Source organism: Patagioenas fasciata, chromosome 17 (genome assembly GCF_037038585.1).
Source record: "Patagioenas fasciata isolate bPatFas1 chromosome 17, bPatFas1.hap1, whole genome shotgun sequence".
In the NCBI taxonomy this organism is placed as follows: Eukaryota; Metazoa; Chordata; class Aves; order Columbiformes; family Columbidae; genus Patagioenas; species Patagioenas fasciata.
The window spans coordinates 3,252,471-3,266,801 of record NC_092536.1 but is presented as its reverse complement, the minus strand read 5'-3'; the positions used below and the strand labels follow the sequence as shown (position 1 = coordinate 3,266,801).

General features: G+C 49.2%; 1 protein-coding gene across 18 annotated transcripts in view; it reads right to left on the bottom strand.

The window, feature by feature from the left end:
- NCOR2 (nuclear receptor corepressor 2) overlaps positions 1 to 14,331 on the bottom strand; it is a 213,762-nt gene that overhangs the window by 157,712 nt on the left and 41,719 nt on the right. The window contains exon 1 of one of the 18 annotated variants that reach the window (XM_071816033.1): positions 8,684 to 8,702. The exons of the other annotated variants lie outside the window; for them this stretch is intronic. The gene's annotated coding sequence lies outside the window, so the exon portion shown is untranslated. Of the gene's footprint in view, positions 1 to 8,683; positions 8,703 to 14,331 lie in introns of those variants that run through there. 18 annotated transcript variants of the gene reach the window in all.

Below are 14,331 nucleotides of genomic sequence, written 5' to 3'. Positions count from 1 at the left end.
GCAGTGAAAACAGCTGCACAACAGCTGGCTGGGAAGTGAACACGGGGGGCACAGGCCACCAGAGCCGCCCCCTCCTCCCCATATCTCCTCCGGTTACGGGTTAGTGGGAAAACTCCAGGAACACACACCAATATTGCAGACAGATGCCAGAGGTGAGCGAACGAATGCTGAACTGTTTGACAACGTGGAAGGAGAAATATAAATCAAAGCCTTCCCCAAAATCACCTCCCCACTCTCCCAGCCCAAAAAAAGGCTTCCCAGCTTTATTTTTACACCAGCCACCAACACAAGAGCATTCCCACATCCCGTGAACACAGTCACATCGTCAGCCTTGCCACAACGTGACCAAGTCTTTCACAAGCCCAGACTCCCAAGGAAAAGCACACCATGACCTCTTTGAACACACAACATTCACCGAGGCAGATCATTTAACCACGTGCAGCAGAAAGTCACTTCTAGGCAGGAGCAGTGACAGATTAAAAGCTTGCACGTTAACCCAACAGCTCTTCCTTGTCAAACTTCACCTCCTTCCTATGGCCCAGGGAGAGTGGCAGAGCATCAGGGACACACAACCTGCCCTGAGCATCCCTCGGGAGGTTCTGACCTGAGCAGAACCGGTATCGATATGATATAAAGTAGTTTTATTTCTCCGTGCAGTGGTTTGTACTGGTTTGACTGAATTGGCTTTTAAGTCAGGCCTGCTTAAACCGGAGCAGGTTTCCCGCTGCGATTCAGATGCCCCATTGCAGAGCCCATCCCAGCAGCCAGCTCTGTACAGCTTGAGCAAAGGGAAAGTTGGGCAGGTCATGAATAAAATCCTTCTATACATGGACAAAGAAGGCAGATTAAAAAAGTCTCCCATAACTTCATATGCAGAATTTACCTTTAGAGTTTGATACTTGGTTAAATAACGGCAAAACCCAGGAAGACAACACATTTGTAGACACAAAGCAGGATCCAGAGCTCAGCCTGCACCCCACAGCTCGCTTTGAGGGAGCAGATCGTGCTTCTGTGCCTCGAAACGCACCTGGAATAATCTGTAACAAGGTACTTAAAGCTTCAGCACACGGAAGATCTAAAATACCATTTCCGTCAACCTAACACGCACTACAGGTCCACGGTGTGTTTTATTAGCCAGATGCTAATGGAGCTACAATACATCAGGTGACATTTTAAAAGTTCCAAATAGTTTATAAAGGCTTAATCAATCATTAAATAGGTGTTTTAATAAATGGCTAAATCAATCATTTTAAGCCAGAGCTCTAAGGGAGCTATCTGACTTTATAATAATCTGCAGTATCTTCAGCTGAGGTTCTCATATCTACCCAGAAGACATCAACAAGTCACAGGCCTGAAGAACAGAACACGCTATCATTCCTTAACTATTTGAATGTAGACTTTAATGTAAATATAAGACAAACATGGTCACACTTCCTGTAGGTGATGATAAAAAAACAACAGATAAAACATTGCGGGGCGCTAAAAAGTGGTCCTTTGGGACAGTACTGGAGAATATTTAATAAAGTCAAAAGCTGCAGTCTAATTTCCCCTGAGAGTTCCCATTTAGAGGCTGTCGCAATGAGAATCCATCACAGACACCACTGATTCACCCGCACCAGAGAGAAAAACACTTCTCCCTCCCTGAGCATCAGCAGTGACTTCTATGGGGCATGAACATCCCACCGAGGCATCCCCGGGATGCTGCATCCAGGGCTGGGACTTTGGGAGCTGCACAGTCCAGGGCTGACCCACGGTGGGAAGCCAAGGGGTCGCTCTGCTGACCCAAAGAGGAGCCAACGGTTGGGAGCAGCAACTCCATCCCTGCACATCTGTGCTTCCTCCTCCAAGGGGGTACTTCTGAAAGCAGACAGGCAAGCTGACAAAATGAGCTTCTCATCGCTGAGATATTTAATGTAGCACTTCTCAGGGGATGGGGGGGGAAGGAAAGCAATCAAGGGCACTCCAGCATCTTCCCCAGCAAAGGGAGACCAAGCGTCTCACCTGAGCTCAGCCTTGGGCTGCTACGTGTCTGGGAGGGATGGGAGGAGAAAGAGCCAGCTGAGCAGAAAGGGAAATATGTCTTCAACTCCAACAAGACAAGGCCCCTGTCAAGAAACACACAGCCAGTTCCTCATCTGCTTTACTGAGAAAAGGCAAAAACATTAAATGCAGAGGCACACAGCTGGAGCAGATGTTTGCAATTCTTCACTGCTCACAACAGCAGCTCTTCCCTCCTGCTCCCCACCTGCCCCCTCCGCTGCATCCAGCGGCGGGAGGTGATGCTGAGGGATGGGGCAGAGCCCTTCCCGGGGTCAGCGCCGTCCTTCCAGGCTCTCACTCCATCACCTCTCCTAAACTGACCCATTAAAACAACCCAACTCCTGTGGTACCGCTGTTCTCTCTGGCACACCAACCTAAAGGTTTGTTATCAGGAGTTTTTCACACTTTAGAAGTAAAACCACTAAACTTTAAACCATTCAGAAAGTCTGTATCACACCAGCGCGTGTGAAGGGGAGAAGGGAAAGGCGTCCTGTCCGCTGCTTTGAAGGGATTATTTCAGGTCACTGTCCCTTACGCAATGGGAGCCACTCAGCTGGGATAAGATCGGCCACTAAGCGGGATTACAAATTTATCTCCCCTCAGTAGTGTGATCTTCCACCACTAATGATATCACAGAAAATAATATAGAAAATATTTTAAGGATTGTGCTTTGAGTCACTAGCAAGGCACGAAATGCTCACACAGCAACATGAAAAATCTTTTGTTTCAGCTGCGAGGGTGACACGAAGCACAGACACGGAAAACAACACACAGCAACCCCGGGGTCAGCAACAGCACCGGGAGACCCACGCAGAGCCGAGGTGCTGCAAACCAAACCAGAGGAAAGATGTGAAGCACCACCGGCCAGCGCACCCCGAGGAGCCGGGGCTGGATGCACCCGCTTCCAATGGCACCTCTGGAACTTCCACCTGGGCAGCACCTTCCTGCCCCGGGGCTGTAAAAACCGGCACAGACGGTCTGACATCCAACCCCTTCAGAGGATCAAGGGCAGTTCTGGTGTTCACACCCCCTGAGGCCAGCGCTGCTTTGGTTTGGCACCGAGCTGGCGGAAAAACCACCCTGCACCCCCTCGGGTAGGCACAAAACTTTAAACCGACGTTAAACTTGCAAATCACCTCTCAGAGACCGCAACTGAAAGCCGTAAGCCTCTACACCTAGACACTAATCTAGTGGTTTTGAGGCTCAATCAGACATATTTTCCAAAACTTTGCCAGAAATTAAAACCTACAATGCAAATAACACCGTTTAGGGAAGCGGACTTTCCGGTTTCCCATCAGAAGGATTTCGGCCTCATCCCACTAATCGCTGCAGCAGGCAGCAGTGGGCTGCTCCATCAATGACATCACGGGCAGATTGATTACAGCGCTCATTACATCATCACCCACAAGAGATTAAGGCTTTCCAGGTGGCACCAGCAGCCTCTGAATAGCTTATATAGAGGAGACCATGAAGAATACGCATATTTAAGAAGTCTCACATTGTTAATTTAAGGGAAATATCAGTGTGCACTGAACCGTCTCTCTCCAGGATGGGAAAAATACTTTAAAAAGCCTATTGAAATGGCTCTCAGCAGCAAATAAAGTTTAATAACAGGAACGTGAATGAGAACCATTACAGAATGTGGCACTATGCGGCTGGGAACATGAGGAGGACAGTGTTTTGGTGTCCCCGTGTCACACACCAGCGTTAGATCGGTCACGGGAGCTGCTCCTTGCTCAGCCTTCCCTCCTCTGCCCGGACTATTTGCAGCAATGTTAGAGCAACCATCAAGCAGATGCTTAAAAAATGCAGGATGACGTTCAAATGACATCTATCCATAAATCAGCCCAAACCACAAACATCTGAAGAAGATTTTCACTTAATCCAATTTACTGTAATCTCTCTTTTTAGTTAAAATGACAGAAATGTCAAAATGGGACTTTACTCCTCTGTCAAAGCATCTCATGGTGAAAAGGAAAATAAGCAGGCTCTGGCGTGCAGCACCACTTATTAGGTTAGAAATGTCAAAACTGTACTTTGATTCTCACTATTAGCAGTCACATCCACACGCTGTGCCCTTCTGTTTCACTTCATTTCCCCCAAAAGCGAGCGCGGAGCATATGTCTGATGCCAAGCAGCATCCAGGCAAAAAAGCAAATTAGCGGTTCTTTGTTTGCGATGACCCCGAGCTCATCTCCTTTTCCAGCCCCTCCTGGAGTCTCTTAGATCACATATAAGCAGTCCTACCTACCATCAAGGGTTTCGGAAGATTGCCTTCTGCTCCTTCCAAAAGGATAGAACAGCAACCCAAGCCTTCTCAACAGAACCACCTTAAATTGCTTTCCCCCAACTATCCACGTTAATTAGCAAACAGGCTAATTGACTCTCTGCCCAGGAGTTAAACACCTGTGCGTCCACATAGATATTTCCCTGCGTGTATCTCTCTCCCCAATGGTCACAAAAATTAAGCCATTATCCAACAGTCCAGGGAAGTGAAACAAAAAATACCTACTGTCAGGAGTGGGGTCTTCATGCATTATTTAACAAGAGCTCTGTTGGCAAAACTGGTGTTGTTTTTATATAAAAGCTAATAGAAATTGTACCTCCAGGTGTCAAAACACTGATGGTAATTCCTGCTGCCTCAGACATCTTGATGTTTCAATTTTAGCAGTATGAGGAGCCTGCAGGGAATCCAAGAGGGTAAAGTGCTCGTGCTCAAAGAAAAGCAGAGGAAGGAGAGCCTTTTTATTCCTTTAGAAAGGGCTCAGGGGAACAGTTCTGCTCACTGGAATTATCAGATCTGGTTCCCCTGCTCCTTCCCTTCCTGGAAAGGGGAAAGAGCAAGATAGGCTAACAAGGAGTGATTGTATCGTGTCGACAGGAGAAAAAGAACAAAATAATCAACAAGGTTGCTAAGGAGAAGCAGAAAGACAAAGAAGTGAACTGAAGATATCACTGGGGTGCAGCAGAACAACAGCTGCAATTAGCGGGATCACAGTATCACAGTATGTTTGGGATTGGAAGGGACCTCGAAAGATCGTCCAGTGCAATCCCCCCATGGAGCAGGAACGCCTAGGAGAGGTCGCACAGGAAGGTGTCCAGGCGGGTTTGAATGTCTGCAGAGAAGGAGACTCCACAACCCCGCTGGGCAGCCTGGGCCAGGCTCTGTCACCCTCACTGAGAAGTTGTTTTTTCTCAAATTTAAGTGGAACCTCTTGTGTTCCACCTTGATCCCGTTACCCCTTGTCCTTTCATTGTTTGCCACTGAGAAGAGCCTGGCTCCATTCTCATGGCACTCACCCCTTATATATTTATAAACATTAATAAGGTCACCCCTCGCTCTCCTCTTCTCCAAACTTAAATGCTTCCACAGAATGAATAAACTCTGACGAAACAGCGATTTTAATTTTATTTTATTTTAAGTCTATGCCTAAAACTGCTGCAGCACCTTGAACCCCCCCGAGTCCTGTCCCTCACTGACTTCCAGCCGCACTCCACTTCCAGCCGTGGTGCAGGGGAGGCCAGCGCCGATCTCCCCCTGCACCAGACCAAAGCCAACAGCTTTAGGCTGCTGACACCGGCACACCGAGGGCCCTTGGGTACTCATTTATACACCGAACAGCCACCTCCTTGCTCTTATTTTAAAAAGGATGTGTTAGTTCCCAGCATCAGCAAGCAGACCTCCGTGTCCTTGCAAAGCGCTGCAGGTGCTGCCCGATCCGCACTCTCAGTGTTAATTCTCTGCTCAGAAACCTCCTGGGTGGCAGATGACACCTCACAGCTGCCTCGTCCTGTCCTCTCCACACACCTTCACCTTCCCACAGCCTCCTCCTGGGTTCAGTTTGCACAACCCATGGTGGAAGCGGGTGCCCACCTCCCAAACCCACAGCTGGCAGATGGGGGGCTGCGTACAGCGCCCCATGGTACAGAGCAAACTGCAAAGGCAAACCCACGCTTCTGCGCAGCGCTTGCTGCCAAGGGCTTTACAACGGTATTAAAAAAAAACACCGACAAAAACAAGTGATATCCATCTCTCTTGGCTTCTCTCTGCACAATCTGCACACCTTCTGCCACCCCACAACTCCTCCTTTTCTGACGCAGCAAATAGTTGATTTCTGGACTACAGCACAAAGTCACCAACAATTCACACCCCTTTGGGCCAACTCTGAGGACGGATCATGCACACCCACCCTCTTCTCCTACCCACGTCCTCCCCACCCCGGAGCATCAACAGCACAGGGACCAGGGTGCTCCCTCCCACCTGGATCCGCATCCTGCAAAGCTTTCCCATCCAGGCCCCCTCCCTAGTCCCAAATCCTGCTCAGGCATCACTTACAGCTCGCTAATATTTCAGGGACAGGCGGTCATCGTTCCCCCCGCCCCGAGAGAGCCATTTGTTGCCTTCTCACTCCTCCAGCCACGTCTTGCAGCGCGTGGTATAAACTTTAAGAGGCAATGACCTCATCGGAGCTGGAAAGAGGGAGGCGGGGGAATTGGCCACTTGCCACCTTCTCATTTTTCACGTTAAAAAAAAATAATTTATGAGAGAAAGCCCATTTTATTTCATCTAAAAAAGAAAAAAATCCCATTAGAAGTAGCAGGCCTGCCCTGGAGTGCATCACTTGCACAGCGGCCCCCGAGTGGCCCTCACTAGTGCGGGACCCCAGCACACCCTGCACCACAACACAGCCCCCCTGCACACCCCACGGCCCCACCAGCTACTCAGGAAACAGAACACAGTGCAAACATCTCCTCTCATCTTTGCTAAGGCTGATTTCTCCCCTGCAAGCACAAGGAGGGACGTCCAACCCTGATTTGCAGCTCCTCCAAAAGGGCAATGAAACAGGCAAACGGAGCGACGAGGACTTCGGTTCAGCTCCCCGGGACCCGCGGTGAGCAGGAACTCCAAGGCATGTTGTTAATTTTGCCCAGACATGTATCGCACCCTATTTCTGAACACACGCTGAGCGTGTGTGCGGCGCTGTGCAGACGCAGGATACACCAATCCTGCATATCACACATTTTATACACTCGTATTACTTATATTATAGATTCACACATACATTACTCATAGCTCTTCAGAACAGAACATACAGTTCATCTTGGCATGAATCCCAGAGGAAGGAGGGGGGGGGAAAAAGCAGCCTTGCAGTAACAAATGTAACTTGTGTTGAGTCCAACAGCATCTGTGGTAGGAGTTAAAGCAAGCACTATTACGGATCATTAAATCGTTGAATTATTTTGCATAACGCACCCATGTGTCTCTGATAACACCCATCAAACCTGCTGTTTCAAGGGACACTTCCCGACTCCAAGCGCGACACTACTTTCCCAAGTTCTTGCCTGTAACTGCGGGAAAGTGTGGAAAAAGCAGTTTATTTCTGCAACACCCCCTCACGTACATCAGTTCCATCGAGACACCCCTATAGTTCAAGTTAAGGCCCAAACATGGTCATATGGGACTGTAACTGCCCCTAAAAAGCGCTGGACTCCCCTCTCTAGAGCCGACTACTGGCACAGCAGGGATATTTAATCTGTACACACCACGCCACAACCGCAAGAAGACAGATTAGCACCGACTGAGAATGGAACTCCCTCGTAGGACACCGTGCAATGAAGGAAAACATTAAAAAATAGTAACAATCACAGCCCATCGCAGCCTCCACACACCTTTGTAACATCCACAGCAAGTCTGTAGCGTACCAAAGCATTCCCCTTCATATCCCCTCCAAAAAGGGGCTTCGTCCGCTCTTAGGAGCTTTACAGCCAGAGAGATTTAAGATGTCACAGTGGTCTCATTCTCATTTACGGAAGGAGAAGGGAGCACAGCGAAGCAAGGCACAGCTCATCCCCATCCAGCCCTCGGGTCCCAGCACACCCCCCTCCTTGGTTTTCCAGCAATCCCCCCCAGGAACAGGATTCCCACCGCATCCTCCCCAGGACTACAGGACCACAACCCTTAAAACCAGCAAAAACCACCCAACCTCAAAGTTTTGCGAGCAGAGTTCACCAGCGTTAAGTCCCTCTATGCAACGGCCAGCAGGAAAACAGCAGCTGCCAACTCCCACTGGCCAGACCGAAGTCAAAACACGCGGCGCGTTGCTTTTCAGGCAAACCCAAATTACAGCATCATCTGCTGACTGCACCCGGGACCAACGAACCCACCTTAATAACAGGCGAAACTTCACAATTCGCCTCTCAAAAGCACAAAACATCAGCAAAACCGCTCCGATCACCCCGACAAATCCCTTTCCAGCCGACGGAGCAACACGGGAGACCAAGATGTGCAGCAATAAAACAAACAACTTTTTCCTCTCATTTTCCTTGTCGCTACTTCTCCCCCCCACCCCCCCAAAAAAAAAACCACATGCTCCAAGCCAAGAAGGGTTGGAGGGATAAAATCACCTGGGACTCACAAAACCTCGCGCTTCGCCTCCCTCGGCAAACACCGGCCACCTCCGGGCAACCGCAAAAGCGTATTCGCAGCCTCCGCCGCTCAACACTGTGTCTGTGTCCACGGGCCAAGTCCCAGTTTTTCAAAGCAACTTCTTTCTGCTGTGGCCTAGTTTAGCTCTCCAGACAAAACGCCACCAAAACAAAAGCAGCCCGGCCAGGCCGGGGAGGGAAAAGGGGGAGGACTTACCTAGCAGCATCCCCGCATCACCTCCGCCACCTCCTGCATCTTTAGCAGCCAAACCCTCTCAACTTCAAAATAAATAAATAAAAGAGAGGCCACACAGCCTTAAAACCAAGCTGGAAATGAAATGGAAAGCCTGTAATTATTTCTCAATGCTCCTGCCAGTCTCAGCCTATAAACACAGTGGATTACATAAGTCCACCCCTCCTGTTTTGAAGCCAAAAGTATGAGCTTTTCCTCCAGCTCTGGCAGCAAGTAATAATTCCTCGTCGGCATGGCAACGCTGGCTGGCTTCCAGCAGACAATGCGCGAGTTGAAATACTGCTACGGCCTTTTTATAGCTGAGCTCTGAAAAAACCTCTAAAATATTAGCTATCTGATGGCTAACCCGGCTCCACAACCTCTCCCCCTTTAACCGTTTCCTTCCTGCGCCGCCGCCCGGCATCACCCAGCCGCGCGGTCCGGAGGTGCAGGGGATGCTCCTCTTCCCGGGGACCATTTCTGATGGATTTGTTGACTTCTCACCAGCGCAGCATCTGCAGCAGCTGCCACAGATTCAGCGCAGTGTCGGGGTTTTTCCGGCTCTATTTCGCTCAGCAGGTAGGTTTGCTCTGTTGTGTTCGCTCCGGCAAGCTCTGCGCGAGGTTCTCCTCTCGGCCAGCCCAGCTCGAGAGAAAACAGGCAGCAAAATAACACCTGTGCATGCGATTTTGTCATCGCCTTCCCGTGTGAGCAAGGGTGAGGCTTGTGGGGCTCTGTGTGCGATTTGCAGAGCTGCAGGGTAGCGAGACGCTTACCAAATCCTATCTCAGCAAGTCCTGGGAGAACTCAGCCATTTTTTGGGACTGTGTTGCAGGGATGTGTTGGAAAGTAAAAACGTGGGAAAGCAAGATGTGCGGTTCCAGCCACCTGGATGATAAAGGGGATCAATACTAACACGACCATCTGGACGGTCAAAGAAATAATACTAACATAATCAGATCATAATAAAATATAAAGGGCCTTGGACAAATTATGTTGAAGTACGTTTCTCATAATTGTAAAGAGTTATCGCCCAGGCTCATGAGAACGGTATCTCGGGCCGGATGACTGCCCCCAAGTGCATGGGATGTGCGAATGTCCTTGGGCCTGGTCTGTGAATGAGTGGAAAAACAAGCGAGACAAACATCCCATGAGTTTAGTGTGTTTTTAACAACAATTAGTGGAAAAACATCTTATGTAAACATCTTAGTCCAGGCCCGTACCTGTAAATCCCATAAACTGTCAATGGTGAATAAAGAAGGCGGCCTAGGTCAGCTCTGCTTGGCCAGGCTCTGTGCTTTTTGCCAGAACAAGATCGCTGTCTCCGCATGGATCTCTGTCTGCGTCGGGATGTCCTGGAGAACCAGCTGCCCCGTGCCGCTGGGGCAGGGTAGAGCAACCTGCCCACACACAGTTTGGGCTCATTCTGCGGCTGAATGGTTTAAAAGCACTAAAGCATCCCAGCGAGCCCAAGGACCAGTAGCAAGACTCTGAGAAGACACTCAAATCGTCATTCAAGCCCATGGCGCAGTGAAGACTGCTGAAGGAGCCTCGTGATTGAGTTTCAACCAAATCCTAGCCAAACGAGCAGCTAACACAAAGACGCAGCAGCTCCCAAGATCACGTGAAGTTCAGATTTGCCCTTAATAACCACACAAAGCTGCCCAGGATGACACAAAAGCCTCCCCAGGCACAGACCCTGAACCCTCAAAGGCCAGCAGGTCCATCACACCAACCTCATTCACACCCCTGAGCAGGAGCCCTGTGCCCACTCTGCGGCTCAGAGTAAAACTCACCCTCCGCGATTCACTGAATTTTGCAAGTTGGCAAATAAGCAAAGAAAACAATAGAAATTAAAGAGAAAATTTAAAAAAACAGAGCGCCAAGGCCACCACAAAAGTACAGTGAGCGCCTTTCTGAACACTCAAAGCAGAGCTGCCAGGGCTCATGATCCGGCTCCGAGTCTGGCAAGGGCTCTGGGAAACCCGCGTGGAGGCCGGTGACTCCACAACCCCCCAAGGAAAAGGCTCCAACGCACCGCCCAGGGGAGCCTTTAACACTCCAAAACCAAGAGGCAAACACCACCAAAAAATAAAGAACATTTCTTTCTAAATCTCATTAAGTTGGAGAGCATGATTATGATTTTTTAATGTGCAAAGGTGATAACATTGCTTGGAGCTCTAGTTCAATTAAGTATTTTATGGGGATAAACATACCAGGAGGCACTAAATACAAACCATAATGGTTCCCTGGTACCAGGCAGGCTCGCAGTTGCTCAGCCTTGGCTACGAGGTTGCACTTCCTAATGCCACAGAAGAGCCTAATTCTCACGGCAACTATCCGAAAAAGAGTCACGCAATTGTCCTCGCACAAAGCAGGATGCAGCAAACCCTGGCAGACACTGGTTCTTACACGAAAAAAACCCCTCTGAGATGGCCAAAAGCAGCAGTGATTGCCTCATATAATTAAATGCACGTCGTGCTACTGCAGAGCCCAAGTCACACATGGGGAAAAACCACAAGCAGCACCGAGCATCTACCTGAGAATGGGCTGGAGTAAAAGACATCGCCTTAAATCTCTTAACGCTGTTCTGCCAGATGAGAACTCAAGGCTACATGCCTGGAACACTTGTGTTTTCTAGGAGAGAATAATAACGCATTTTTTCTTTTTAGTGGCCAATTTTCTGGGTTCCACCCCAGTGAGTAACAGGCAAACAAGCCACAGAGAGACCAAACCTCGGGATGTGTGTAGGGATGGGATTCGGCCCTGCCCTGCTCAACATGGATAAACTCCACGTTGTGCTGCTCCAGGGAAACCCCAGTGGGTTCCAGTGATGCTGTCCTGAGCAGACCACATCTCATCCCCGGCTCCTGTCGGCTCCCCACACCCTCCCCCAAAACTTGCTGTTACCAAGATTACATGGAAGAACATGGCTACAAAACACCATCTTCCCAACCTGAACGGATAAAAGAAATATTTTGGAAAAACAAAGATGATGTTTCTGTCTGGGTGTAACGCACCATGTCCCTGCAAAGATGCTGCACCCTCCAAGCGGGCAAAAGGAGCCACAGAAAAAGAGAAAGTTAAATAAAGTGAGAGCTAAAACCTCTGCAGAAACCTTGCTGCCCTTACAGAGAGCAGCCTCCCTTCTCCAGGCAAGGAACAGCCCCAGCACTCGGACGTGTGATCCACGATGGGGAATCACAAGTTACAGCTACAAAGCCCCGCTGAAACTTTAAAATGGCATCACACTACACATGCTCTTCCAGCTCCAACCCTTAATTAAAGAGACTATTCTTTACGGCGCTGGAGCCGCTCCAACGCCCATTGTTAAATTTAAAATAAAACCCTGCAACCCCACAGCATCTGTAAGACATTAAAACATTCAATACTCGCTTCTTTATTCAGCTTTAAGACATCATTTAATATTTTTTCCTCTCAAAGCCCAAATCTAAGGATTTAAAGAAAATCATCAATGGCACCTCTTAAAGGATGCTTTTTTAAAAAAATGAAGCTTCTGCAATAATAGCCTTGACCTTTAACGATTCAAAACCGATCAAAACCGCTCAATGACATAGAGCCTGCGGACACACTGCGAGACCAGGACACATTCAACTCGGAGTCGGGATGAAGCAGACTCCACAGCACGAACGCAGCTCCAAATACAACCCAAAACAAGGAAACAGGTAGATTTGACTGCAGGAGATCAGCAGGAACACAAGTGCAAGAGGAGAAGACCCAAAGATTACCAACCGAGAGCGCAGTTCATGAAGCAATGGATGCGTAAGGCCACCCCATGGCAGAGGTGGGCAAGGTGACCTGGCCGAAGGTGGGTCCACAGGCCTGTGGACATGCCCAACCAGCAGAAGTTCAAGTGTGTGGCTGCATTCTGCTCCATTGTGCCCACAGTGCACCTCGTCCCCACGAGGAGTCTGCCGGGGAGGGTACCAGCTCACACCAGTAAGCAACCAGCCTACGCACCAGTCAGCTGCACTGCCTCTTCCATCTCTGTTTGGGCAATAACATCTCACCTGGGCCACATTCACAGGTGCTCCTGCCCACTTGTGCACGGCAACTCTGCTGCGCCGAAACACGCAAAAGGCAGCGACGTTTGCAGAAAATCCCAGTAAGATACCTCCAGCAGTTCCCACAGCCAATTAATCTGTTCCATCATGCACGCTTTAAAGCTGATAAAATTTAAAAATTTTTTAAAAATCATCACAAACCCAAATATAAAAGCCTGACAATTAGCAGAAGCTGTTTTGCGTGATCAACTCTTCCCCACCTGCCAAGTGATTTTGTGGCCACAGTAGCAAATCTTTGGGGTAACGGAGCCCCATGCGCTGACCCCACCATGCAGCTCCAGTTTCCTGCACCACCCAGCACGGCCAGGGCCAAACCGCCCTCTCGCTCCACAAGCCACAGCCTCCAAACCCAAAAACTCACACGCTGGGCATGTACCTGTCTCTACTAGCAGAGCCCGCAGCAGAGAAAAAGCCTCGCACGGGCCAAGCTGCATCTTTAGGAACAGGCTCTGATGTCAGAAAATGTTGTTAATGCAGAAACAGCGCAACACGTGGCATGTGTGATGGAACCAAAGGATGAGGAACACAAGGGAGGAGGTGGAAAAGACGACTCATTGCAGGATCTGTGCAAAAGCCACCGATCCGGGCAGCGTCCCTGCAGCAGCATCACCCGGTCCGGCCACGGAGTCACTGAACGAGCCCACAGCAGCAAAGCAGAACCAGGTTACACACACCCCACGGGACAGGGAAGTTGCTGTGAAAGGAGAAAATGCATGCCAGTAAGAGCTTAAAAAAAACCCCCACACAACACAACACAAAACACACCAACAACAAAAGCAAACAGGGGAGCGGGGAAGTATTTCATCATGTGTTTTAGAGAAACAAAGTAGGCAAAAAAGGAAAAACAAAATCAAGAACCCGATCCCAATCCGTGCTACACCAGGAAGAGTCTTCCCTAATTGTTCCGGTGAGTTCTGGAGCACATCCTCGCCAAAGGCACTGCCTGAGCTACTCCAAAAAGTTCGCAAAGCATCCCAAGCGAGTGCTCTGAAAGGCATGGCAGGACCACAAGGATCTTCCTAACACCGGGGACAGACTTGCAGAAAATGTGAGAGGCCACACAGACAAACGGACACTGCAAGCAAAGGAAGAACGTGGTTAAGATATTCCATAGCCAAGTTATAAAACGTAGCAAATTGCAGAAAGAAAACAAAAATAGCTCAGGCTGGGTATGGAAACAGGAGATGAGCAAGATCTGCAGAAGTACAAATCACTTGTGCAAGACTAAGAGTAGGTACAGATTTGAGGACAAGTGTCCAACCACCAACCGGCAGAAGCGGTTGTCACAGGGATTGTGAAACAAGGCCGAAACCCGTAAGAAGTTTCCGATTTATTTTTTAGTTCAGGAAAGGGTAAGACCATAGCCAACCAACCACCACACCGGTCCTCCTCCTTCGGAGGATTCGACCGAAACAGAAATATCCCATCATGAAAGAAAGCAAACAGAAAAATAATAATAATTCAGAGGGCTGTACCCTGGCCATGCAACCCAGCTGCTTCCCGAACACACACCACCGCTCGCTGTTTATTTTCAGCTGGAGCTTCCTC